Source organism: Saccoglossus kowalevskii, chromosome 15 (genome assembly GCF_978046115.1).
Source record: "Saccoglossus kowalevskii chromosome 15, keSacKowa6.1, whole genome shotgun sequence".
In the NCBI taxonomy this organism is placed as follows: Eukaryota; Metazoa; Hemichordata; class Enteropneusta; family Harrimaniidae; genus Saccoglossus; species Saccoglossus kowalevskii.
Genome location: NC_140655.1, coordinates 15,959,912 through 15,971,928, shown reverse-complemented (window position 1 = coordinate 15,971,928; position 12,017 = coordinate 15,959,912). Strand labels below are relative to the sequence as shown.

Below are 12,017 nucleotides of genomic sequence, written 5' to 3'. Positions count from 1 at the left end.
TTCATTTTATTTATACTAGGCCGTTTTGTTGTAAATTTGTCGGAAATTCATAGAAAGTGAAAGTCAAAGCGAGCTTATTACTTGCAGAGAGCATGTAACATATGAAAACATAATAAACCAATATTGATCGAGTGAACATTGCTGAAATTGTTTGAAGACGAGTAATTTGTCTCTGCACCATTAAACCAATTTCAGAATTGGGATTTTTTTGTGTCAGTAATACAATATTACTTTGTCAATATATATTAGTCGTGTCAAAAGGTGTAATTGAACTTTAATGACGGGAAGACTACAGATAACCAATTCATATATCGCTTTGACCTTGCCCGCATTCTTGACAATTAACACTCGAGGAATCCTCAATGATATACGGGTATATAACTGTTTATATTGAAAACCTGTTATTGAAAACTCATAAATGTACCCAACCTTGCCTGCCGTAAGTGAAGAGTGTAGTTATTCTGACCGATGGTAACAATTATATCTTATAATCATCAAAAACCGTCTTTTCCAAAAAATATTTTAATCCACACTGGATTAAAATAATATCCTAACTACATAATTGATTTTTTTTTATCAATATACGTTATTCACATAAATGTCCTCGTAATAACTTTCTTTGGCTGTAAATTTTTGAAATAATCACCCAAGTAACAATGATTTTTAATCGACCACTATCCCCTTCTTCATAGAAACACAAACAGATACAATATTAGATCACCAACCAGACTTTGATTTGTTTGTAGTTTGATTTATTCAATATATAATTTAAGTGTGAAAGCTACTGGACTCCGACTATTCATGATCGATTATGTACATTGACGTCACCAAATACCCGCTGATATATTCACTTCAATGTCTTTTCCTAACAGGTGCCACCTGGAATAAAATATATAATATAATATCAGATCGTATTGTCATTTAATAAAATCACCTCATGTTTGCCCAATGAATATAATTATTATATAATCAGTATATTTCCATGTCAATTATTGCTTTGGCTATCATTATTCACACCTTTGTTCATTCATTAAATTTGGTACGTAATCAATAAGTTTCGAATTTTCATGGGAACCCTATGCTGCAAGTTCTAATTCACACGATTTCGAATGAACAATAAATAGTTAGCTATGTGATCTTTATATGCCAACTGCATACCGAATAAGTTGGCACAGTGTATAATGAAGGGTTTTTACCAGGGCAATTTTTAGATATCGCACCGAATCGTAAATACGACGTAATATCACGAACGTGCGATTTTGGCATGTGTGAATAACCATACGGGCATGCATATTCTTACGGGCACCCCACACCGAGCACTAAGCACATAAGACAATATAATGCAGATAGTACGTACAAAGAACACAGCAAGGTGCACAAGTTCCCTGTCCTACAGTACAAGAAACCCAATCGCATCCACATGCAGCAGGCGAGGGTACTGTGACTCCACTGATGAGTTGCAAGGCTCCATCACAGTCACCACTGTCTAAATCAAGGTTTATATTCATTTTATACTCAATAACACCTGTGAATAAAATTAAAATTAATTGAGATAGATTAATCAACAAATATCATTCGTCGTTTCTTTCATTGCCTATAAATCATAAATTTTAGTTGCAATTCAAGAAAATTATTCGAGGTATCCTTTTAAAATTAGAATTCACAGTTAACCCATAATGCATCATTATAGTTACAGTGTACAAATACATCAACGAGTATCACATCTTTTGTTTATTTACATGTAACACATTGTTACAGTCTCTCTATGTGATATAAGCGATTAAACCGATGATGACCGGTAGTATGTGTTTCGTCGCAAAAACCGTCCGTCGTTATACGGGTAATTTTCAGCAATTTGAGCTAACTGAAACATTTTCCCGTCATCTCGTCATGGATTGCGAAGGCGTCGATAAACAATTTCAGCAACGTTCTCTCAAACAATTTAATTGGGCAATATTTTGACCAAGATTTCTAAGTTGTTTTAGCGGACATTTACTGGCGGTTTTGGAAATTATAAGATATGTAAAAGTGGAGAAATATATATACGGGTGATTGGTATATAATATTAAATGGTTCCTTTATGTCAGTCCGTTTTGTATTCTTGGACTTTTGGAATTGTTTTTTTCACTATGCATACAAATATTAGTTTATTATGCCGTCATATGTGTCAAACGCGTATTTTTATAACACCATTTGCATTGACCCATGCGCAAGGCATTAACATGTACAGAACACTTTACAAATCGATTCATTATGTGTACATTTGTATAATGTATAAATAATCATCAGCCTGTTTGCTATATATATATATATATATATATATATATATTTATGTACTTTCACTCACCGTTAACACGTTCACCGAGAACACAGAATAACACCAACAAACACAGGAACTTCATGATACTAAATTAGAACAGAAATATAACATTAATTTTACTTAATTTTAAACATCCGTTGTACATTTATACACCTATAGTTGAACTGCGAGTCATAATCCACTGCTACCTAGTGCGCAGTAGTTTAGTAGTTTACTCGGAAGCAAATCTTTTCACGTTATACTTACAACGCAATGCGTCAATTGCTAAATAATCGAAAAGTGTGCCACTTTATAATACGAAATACTGTACCCGCCACAGTTTTTTAAATGAAATCATCATACTGAGAGGCTAACTGTGTTTTACAGCAAAATACCTTGAATTTAGGGACAAGTTATTATAATAACACTATGAACTCCATGCCATCTCCCCAGCAATGAAGGGGAAGACCGAGGAGAGTAGAATTTTTCTGTTACAGTGTGACAATTTGTGTAGGTAATTTATCATGCAATTTTGTTATTAATGTTTTAGAACATAGGAGTTTTTTTTCTAGAAATCCCTCTAATGCGTAACTAACATTAAGAAAAGTGTTGGACCCGAATAGGACGTGTATCATCGTATAATTACAAACAATATGCACATGTGAAGCTTACTAGTACTTTTGCCAGATAGACAGAGAATAATACACATGGATAACACAGGCGTTGTTAACTTTATGCCAAACCTATAATGAAGTACACCTACCTGTACAGGTTATCAACAACTTCAGAAGACCAGTCTGTATGACGAGTAATACCCTGACAAAAAGGGTTCACTACTTATACACTGTCATTGCGTGACAGGAAAGCACATATGAGACATGATTGTCACAAAACTATATTTATTGTTATATCCATAAATCACAAAATAAGTGTAGCGTACAAATGACGTCAGTTTTTTTGAGTGCGGCTGAACGCACGCTCTTGGGTATTTAGTACAAACTATTATTAATTCACTGTAATGTGGCCAATAGATCAAGGTTCAGATTCAAACGCCTTTGTTGAATTAGAATCAGTGGATTATCCAAGAGTTGGTAGTTTCAGTTATGCTACATGGTACCAACTAGAAAAGCACAGTGTTCGGCATGTTTTACAGGAACACTACTAGAGCAAATCACCTACGTATACCCAAGAGTTATTGTCACTGGTATATTTTTATTATTATTTTACTTGTGATTTGAAAACAACGTAATTTCGTGTCCTGTTCTTTTAAATGTCATCTCGCGTTGCGTGTTAATAAGTTCGAAATAATATATATTAGGTATGCGTTTTTATTCACTGTGAACGGTCTTTAACGTTCAATCAGTACTCGATTAACCACGTTTCACAAGCCATGTATGGTGGTATGCACCACGTGAGTTAGTTTGGATAATGCAATGTTCCACTCTTCTTTGTTGAGCTCTCAAGCGACGGTGCGTCTTCGCTTAAATGAATGTAAAGAACGGCGTTCACAACATCGACATTGTGTGATCGCCCATCAAAGGAGATTTATAAATTTTCGGGAGTCTGAATGTAAGAGGGTGCGACGTTTTCGTTTCAGAGGGCTGTCGTCATACATTATTATATGATAGAGGTAAGTTTATTTTCATTGGTTAATCAAGCATCTATCCGAAAACAATTAAACTAATAATATGAGCCTGACGCATCGTGAGTTGGTGCAACACGAATACAAATGTTTTACAATGCGGAATAGGAAGAAGTACTAATTATACTAAATATGTGACTACAGTAGAAATTCATACTATCCATCAGAAGGTCGAATTCTGAACTCTAGTGTACACGAAAACCGATGTAAAATACACGCAGTGGTAGCTGTACGTAACATTACATCCACAGCTTACACTGTCTCGCAAAGAAACTGTGATTGTCATTATTCAAACATTCAAAAATCTAATATCTAGATTTATAGATCCCACGAAGTTACTCGCATCAACCTGCACTACGGACAAGTGATATCAGATAATAGTACCATTTTAACTAGTTAAGCGGTCAGATGCAGAGATATGGGTAGACCCAGTGGAAGTGACAGGCTCACCCTTCTTATCTATGATAGTGTAAATATTGAAGCACTAAAGCTAGTCTACATTTGACAAAAACCAGGTCATAGCGCCTAGTCACTAAATGAAACATAAACATTGCTATAATCACTCAAAGCCTTGTTTGCACGGCTTACTTTAATAATGGTGCTTATTTTTAATTTTATTCAGAATTCTGTCGGATAATATTTAAGTGCACAGAACCCAGGCATTTATGCTTGCACAATTCAGAGTAAGGTTTTCGCCAGATCACACAAAAAGGAAAAGTACATTTTAAAATAAACATGTCAGTTGTTAAAAGTTGGTGGAAATGAAAAATGTTCTTTTAATTATGTTTGATGTCTCAGACCGCCATCATATCGGTGTCAATGTGGCCCTAGTTTTTTTTTTATCATGGAAATAGGTTGAATATGATATGTTAATGCTTATTATATGTTATAGTTTTTCACATACGAAATAGTATATATAACCAACTGCTTGGGTAATCAGTTTCGTAATGTTTTATATTCAGGTTCATGTACATCAACGGGCACTACGCCCTCTATCTTTTTACCATCCACTATAAACACGTGGCTGGCACTGTGTTATTCCCAAACTTCATGTACATCAACAGGCACTACCAAGTACGCCCTCTATCTGTTTACCGCCCACTATGAACAGGTGGCTGGCACCGGCCATTCACGAACTTCATGTACATCAACATGCACTACCAAGGAGGCCCTCTATTTTGTTACCTTCCACTATAAACAGCTCGCTGGCACTTTGTCATTCACAAACTTCATGTACATCAACATGCACTACCAAATACGCCCTCTATCTGTTTACCATCCACTATAAACACGTGGCTGGCACTTTGTCATTCCCAAACTTCATGTACATCAACGGGCACTACCAAGTATGCCCTCTATCTGTTTACCATCCACTATAAACACGTGGCTGGCACTTTGTCATTCCCAAACTTCATGTACATCAACGGGCACTACCAAGTACGCCCTTTATCTGTTTACCATCCACTATAAACACGTGGCTGGCACTGTTTCATTCACAAACTTCATGTACATGAACGGGCACTACCAAGTATGCCCTCTATCTGTTTACCATCCACTATAAACAGGTGGCTGGCACTGTGTCATTCATAAACTTCATGTACATGAACGGGCACTACCAAGTACGCCCTCTATCTGTTTACCATCCACTATAAACACGTCGCTGGCTCTGTTCCATTCACAAACTTCATGTACATCAACAGGAACTACCAAGTACGCCCTCTATCTGTTTACCATCCACTATAAACAGGTGGCTGGCACCGTGCCATTCATTTGTGTTCCCCCTTTAATCGGAAAAGTATTATTTATCAAAATGCAGTAATGTTAAATTTTTTATCATTTATTTTTATGCAAATAATGTGTTTGAATGGCATTTAATGAATAGCAAGCAATTGAGAGAATTACGTCATTTGTTTCCATAAATTAGATAATTTTGGCTGTAATTTAAATTCACCAAACAAGCAGAAATGAGTTTCGTGGGCCACAGTTCAGGCCTGCTACACATATATACGGTTACCCTCATCTTTGACCTTAAAATAGTATGGGATCACAAAAATTTGTATTGAAGTTCCTAGCTATTACCATGGCGGCGGCACATGGGGGGGGGTCGCTTCCTCGAAAAAAAGTTGGGGAGGGCGTCACCCCTCCAAATACATGATGAAACCTTTTGTGTCAGCAAGATTTGTCCCTCAAAATAATAAGGGGGAGCATGCCCCTGGACCCCCTAGCAAGGTTGCGCATCTGAATGGTTAGCATATCTTGCCCCCTCATGCAAAACTCTGTGCCGCCGCCTCCGTACTAGTACACAAACACACACTGTGACCTCGATCTGTGTCCATTTATCAGTGTAATTTGTCTTGCCATATGGCTTACATTACAACCATGTTTTCCAAGTTTGAAGTTCCTAGCTATTCCTCAATACCAATAAACACACAACATACACAAATCTGTAATGTGACCTCAACCTTTGACCCGAAAGGTGTTGCGAGTCGCACGGGGAACAATTTTGCAAGTCTGAAGGCTTTTTTCCCTGTGACATTACTCTTTAACTTCAAAATGTGACAAGGTCTTGCAAATCATACAAGGGCCATGTATGTCAACTGTTTTTCTTACATAGTTTAACACATGCTGTGAACTTCAACTTTGTCACTAAAAGGTTGATGTGCGCGCGTGGATTCCATAGGGAAAATTTGTGACAAATACCTATTCACTTGGAGTTATAACGCAGAATTACATAAACACTGAACGCCCTACTTGCTTCGCGCACGTAACAATATTTGTCAGCCAAATTCCGTAATGAGAAGTGGATTGAGGTATACATGCTCCTAATAATATAAACCAATCGTTGAATGAGCATGCGCAAGTTAGTTATGTATTATTATAGACTTGGGAGAGCTTATTTAGATTCTATGCATATCCACACATGTGTGTATGTTCAACATTGAGGCTCGTGCAATAGAATAATAACTATAAAGTGAATTCCATTTATTGATTAGTTTACAGTAAATCAACGCCCGTCCAGCGCTTCGTCGTCCAGTTTATTAACTCGAGTATTGATAACAATACCATGCATGTTGAATTTCACCTGTTACTGAACACGTGCAATATACATGTATATATGAAGCTGTTTATTATTAAAAATACTAAAATCGATGACTTTATAGCTTGCACAGTATGGCTGCTGACAATGTTGATGTGTGTGGGAATTTTGTTTCTGTTGAAAATACAGATGTTTTGCAATAAGACATGCCTATTTTTGAATTAAAACAATGTGTTTTATCGAAAACAATGAAAGTGTCCCCACGATTTACAGTGTGGCAGTTTGAGAGTGCAGTTATTCCGACCACAGGGAACACCGATGGCTAAAAGTTACTGTTCTTTTCTTCTTGAAAAATTACATACATGAGACGAATACTATCAGTATTGGTAATGTTTTCAAACCACATATTTTCTTGATCAATAAACGTTACTCACATAAACCTTCCGGTAAAATACGTTTGGGTTTTTGGCAGTAATTATTTAGATTAACTTCCAAAGTAACACGGGTTTTCAATCGAACACTCTTCTATCTTCACTAGAAATACAAATAATTAAATATAAGACCACGAACCGTACTTTGATTTAGTCTGATTTATTCAATATATAATTTTACTATAATTGCTACTGGACTCCGACTATTCATGATCGATTATGTACATTGACGTCACCAAATACCCGCTGATATATTCACTTCAATGTCTTTTCCTAACATTTGTTACCTGAAATAAAATATATAACATGATATCAGATCGTATTGTCATTTAAGAAAATCACTCCATGTTTGTCTAATGAATATATTATAATTAGTAACTTTCCATGTCAGCCATGGTTCGGCTATCCTCAGTCACACCTTCACGTTTTCCATCAAGTTCGTACGTAATAAGTAGGTTTTGAGTTTTCATGAGAACCATATGCTGCATTAGGTCCTCGTCAGTTCAAAAATAACAATAGGTAATAATAATATTTTTTGAAAATTATCATAGATAAGATGATCGTTTTCATGTGGTTCCTATGAATTGAATACGCGTGTGTCACGTTTTCCCTTGCAATTTATAGTGTTCCCCGGAATTCCCCACAACAGCGCACATGTCTGTTTAAGTGTACATAGCTATTTGTCGATGTGAATGTGGGTTGTGTTTTTTACTTCTTTCACAGCACAGCGAATTAGATAGAGCCATGTATGATTATTTCACGGAAAATCTGAGATGTTGCTCCGATTTAATCACTTTTAGATAACTATACGATAACTCGTAAACACGACGCAACATCACGGAATGTTTGTGTAATGACCCTAATCTTTCAAAAATATCTGGCTTCTTGCCTATTTTGCCCGACTTTCGGCATACGAGACAACATCCATGTTCATACCCGCAGTCCACATCAAGCACCGAGTGCACATATAACAAAAAATACTGATATTTTGATGAAAATTGGCAAATATCAATGGTACTTTTACAAGTCCGATAATACGTACAAAGAACACAGCAAGGTGGACAAGTTCCCTGTCCTACAGTACAAGACACCCAATCGCATCCGCATGCAGCAGGCGAGGGTACTGTGATCCCACTGATGAGTTGCAAGGCTCCATCACAGTCACCACTGTCTAAATCAAGGTTTATATTCATTTTATACTGAATAACACCTGTAAAAAAAAAAAAAAAACAATTTTCAGTTGCAGTTTATGAATATTATTCGAGCTCTCTCAGAATTAGTACTCACAATTTAACGCTACTTAGTTTGTCTCTGTATGGCATCATAGTTGAAAAGACCTTCAAACACAGTAATCGCAAAACAAGATCTAAATTTGGGCTAATTTAGCAATTCGTTTCGTACTCAGATATTTAGATGATGTATGGTGTTTTAGTGGCCCCCTCATTGATTGGGAAAGCGTTCATATGTGTCAAAAACTCCTCTGACGTTCACACAATTTAATTGGGTAACATTGTGATTTAGCTTGCTGAGTCGTTTTATCGGAATTATACTGACGCTCTGGTAATTTCAAGATATTTATAAGTGGAGAAATATATACGGGGAAATCGTATATACGAGGCGATCTCACAATTATTAGCTCATTTATTTAGTTATGTATTACCTCGACCAACAAGAATAGAGCCAAATTACTTATCCGGAGCTGAGTTCTCACGAGGGTTTTCATGTCAGAAATAAACTAGCATCACGCAAAATCCAATACCATCTGTACTAGTACGCAGTGCTCACAAAACGCAGTTAAATTATATCACAGTATCAATCACACTCTATGACACTTAAATAGCAATGGCGTCAATGTAAAAGTGTGAATATATTACATGAGGCTTTATTTGAGACAGCGCTGCTCGCAATGCAAATAACAGGTACATGAGGGAACTTACTGTGAGGAATCTCATGTATGTGATATGCTCTTCACAGCTTACTTGTCATACTAGGATCCGTTTTATTTCGTTCAACATATTAAACTAAAGCTTTTGCTAAGCATGACTATTTCTAACATTCAAAAGTTTGTGTTGTGAGATTGTTTGCTTATCAGTTATTGTCATGCGTGTTCTTGGAATTGTAAAATCTCATATGCCTATGTAGTTAGATATCGGTGTAATATTTGGTTACTACCATTTTATATTCCATCATTAGTTATCAAACGTGAATCTTTAGAACAAACATTTACAACACATCAAACACAATGTTTATATATTTACGGAGCTCTTTACAAATTGATTCATCACGTGAACATAAGTTTGCTACTATTTACAGATGGTTAATCCGCATCCGATTTTATGTATATATATATATTTACTCACCGTTAACACGTTCTTCAAAAACACAAAATAATACCAACAAATACAGGAACTTCATCATGCTAGAGAACAGTAATAAATATATTTTTACAATATTATTACCATCAATATTCTATACAACACATTACTGATTCGTTAGGGAATAATATACGAACCAGTTTTACCATGATGTCACGATGTTCACATTCACGTGCGGAGATCGCTCTTTACATGTGAAATTGATTATATGCATGATTTATAACCAACTATTTGGTAATAATGATTCAGAAATGAAGGATCTAACACTTACCTTACACAACTTCGATAACCAGTCTGTTTGACGAGTAATACGCTGACAAAATGGGCTCGCTATTTATACACCTTCATTCCGTGACAGAGAAGAACAAATGACACAATGTCAAAAATATAAATTTTGTTATACCCATTAAATCACAAAGCACAAGTGAAGCGTACAAATGACGTAATTTTGTTTAGTACAAACTATTATATCACCGTTGTGTGACCAGTAGAATCGTTTTCAGATTCAAACGAGTTTGTTGAATGACACAAAGCGAATCAGTAGATTATTCTACAGTTAATAGCTTCATACAGTTTTTAATGACTCTTCACAATAAGGGTTATTAACAGACTGAATGTAATTTCTGTTTTCTAATGTTTCAATAACAACTATCAGAGCAATTCACTTATATATGCTAAAATGTCTATTGTTACTATCAACACACGTTTACATGCGATTTGACAACAATGGTATACCGTGTCCTGTTCTCGTAAATGTCATCTCGTGTTGCGTGTTTATATGTTTGTAATGCGCCCGTAATTTATATTATGTATTTATTTGTATTCATCGTGAACTGTCTTTTACGTCACTCCATCTCCCAATTACCCACGCATTACAGCCCGTGTAAAAGAGCTCTCAAGCGACGATGCGTCTTGGTGGTGTGAATATGCAAGGAACCTCGGTCACAGTGATGATATTACATAATCGTCTACCAAAAACTAGATTGTTTGAGGTCGAGGCGTTTTCATATTAGAAATTTGTCGGTCAAGTTGTAAAATACAAGTGAGTATATTGTCAATGGTTAATCGAGCATCTATCAGAATACAATCCAACTAATGCTATGGGTTTAATATATCGTGAATTGATGCAACAAAAATACAGATGTTTTACTAAGTAGTATAGAAAGAGAATTGTGATGACAAGGTTTATCCAAAAAAACTTAGAAAGATCCATTTATTTCCGACCCGAGTATTTCCGAACTCCAGTGTAACTTGCGTTACGATAAATTAATACAACTGATAAATGGAAAGGCATTGTAACATTTACAAAGGTAACGGGAACGTGGTGGAAATCAATGCCTGGCGAAAGTCAATATATATTTGTATTGAATACCTCATGACCGTGATTCAAATTATAGTGTCGTTACCCGTCGTCGGTAGGTGTATACTCGGATAATACCAAATTCTGCTCCGTCTTATTAGCATAAATTATCACCCAGATTTATTAATTGAGTAAAAAGGTTATTGCCTAATATTACACATTTGTATTGCTGGTTGAGCCTAAGGGTTATTCGTCACTTAAAATTTATCCTGTTATGCTTTAATTTTAACTCCCTGGAAATTAAAAAAAGTGTCCATCAATATTAACACGTGAGATTATTCTTTGTGACGATAATAATTCACATATACGCTTAAAAGGAAACGGGCATAAATAACTTATTCTATTAATAAAGAAGAAACAACTTTTCTCTGTGTTTTTAATAATTTAATAAATATAAATATAAAGCTCCTTTCACAGCAATACTGCTAAAATCAATTTCGAGTGCGAGCTTAGAAACTCAACAAATAATCAATATGGACACGAACAAGTAACAACCCTCATTAAATCCCAGGTACAAGGTGGTATTAAATCTCGTTTGAAACAACTGAACGAAAGCCAAAAATGGGGTCACCAGCTTAATTTTCCCGAAAATGATTTTATTTTAGTGGATAATGGCCATTTTGGCAGTATTATAGTGATTTTACCATGGGTTCCTATGGCAGAGATATCATGCCATATCTCAAATTGTAACCTGGTGAAATAGGCTGAAAAAATTATATATTGTCAATGATGGGGTACTTTGTGTTGCCCTAAATTATTTCAAAATTCTGGGTTTTAAAAAGTGTAAAAAAACGCAATTTTTCTTTAACACTGTGTTCTATGGAATTGTTCTAAAAATAGCATTTTTTGCAAAATAATAGGAACAGTTTCTCA

At 35.6% G+C, this 12,017-nt stretch overlaps 2 long non-coding RNA genes across 2 annotated transcripts; both read right to left on the bottom strand.

The window, feature by feature from the left end:
* Positions 1-730: 730 nt before the first annotated feature.
* Positions 731-3,145, bottom strand: LOC102808763 (uncharacterized). The gene is made up of 4 exons (XR_438438.2): positions 3,063-3,145; positions 2,348-2,406; positions 1,358-1,525; positions 731-879 (listed from the first exon to the last, which is right to left on the bottom strand). It is a non-coding gene; the product is annotated as an uncharacterized LOC102808763 (long non-coding RNA).
* A 4,408-nt stretch (positions 3,146-7,553) lies between these two features.
* Positions 7,554-10,115, bottom strand: LOC144357012 (uncharacterized). The gene is made up of 4 exons (XR_013421615.1): positions 10,056-10,115; positions 9,770-9,828; positions 8,452-8,619; positions 7,554-7,696 (listed from the first exon to the last, which is right to left on the bottom strand). It is a non-coding gene; the product is annotated as an uncharacterized LOC144357012 (long non-coding RNA).
* Between the last annotated feature and the right edge of the window lie 1,902 nt (positions 10,116-12,017).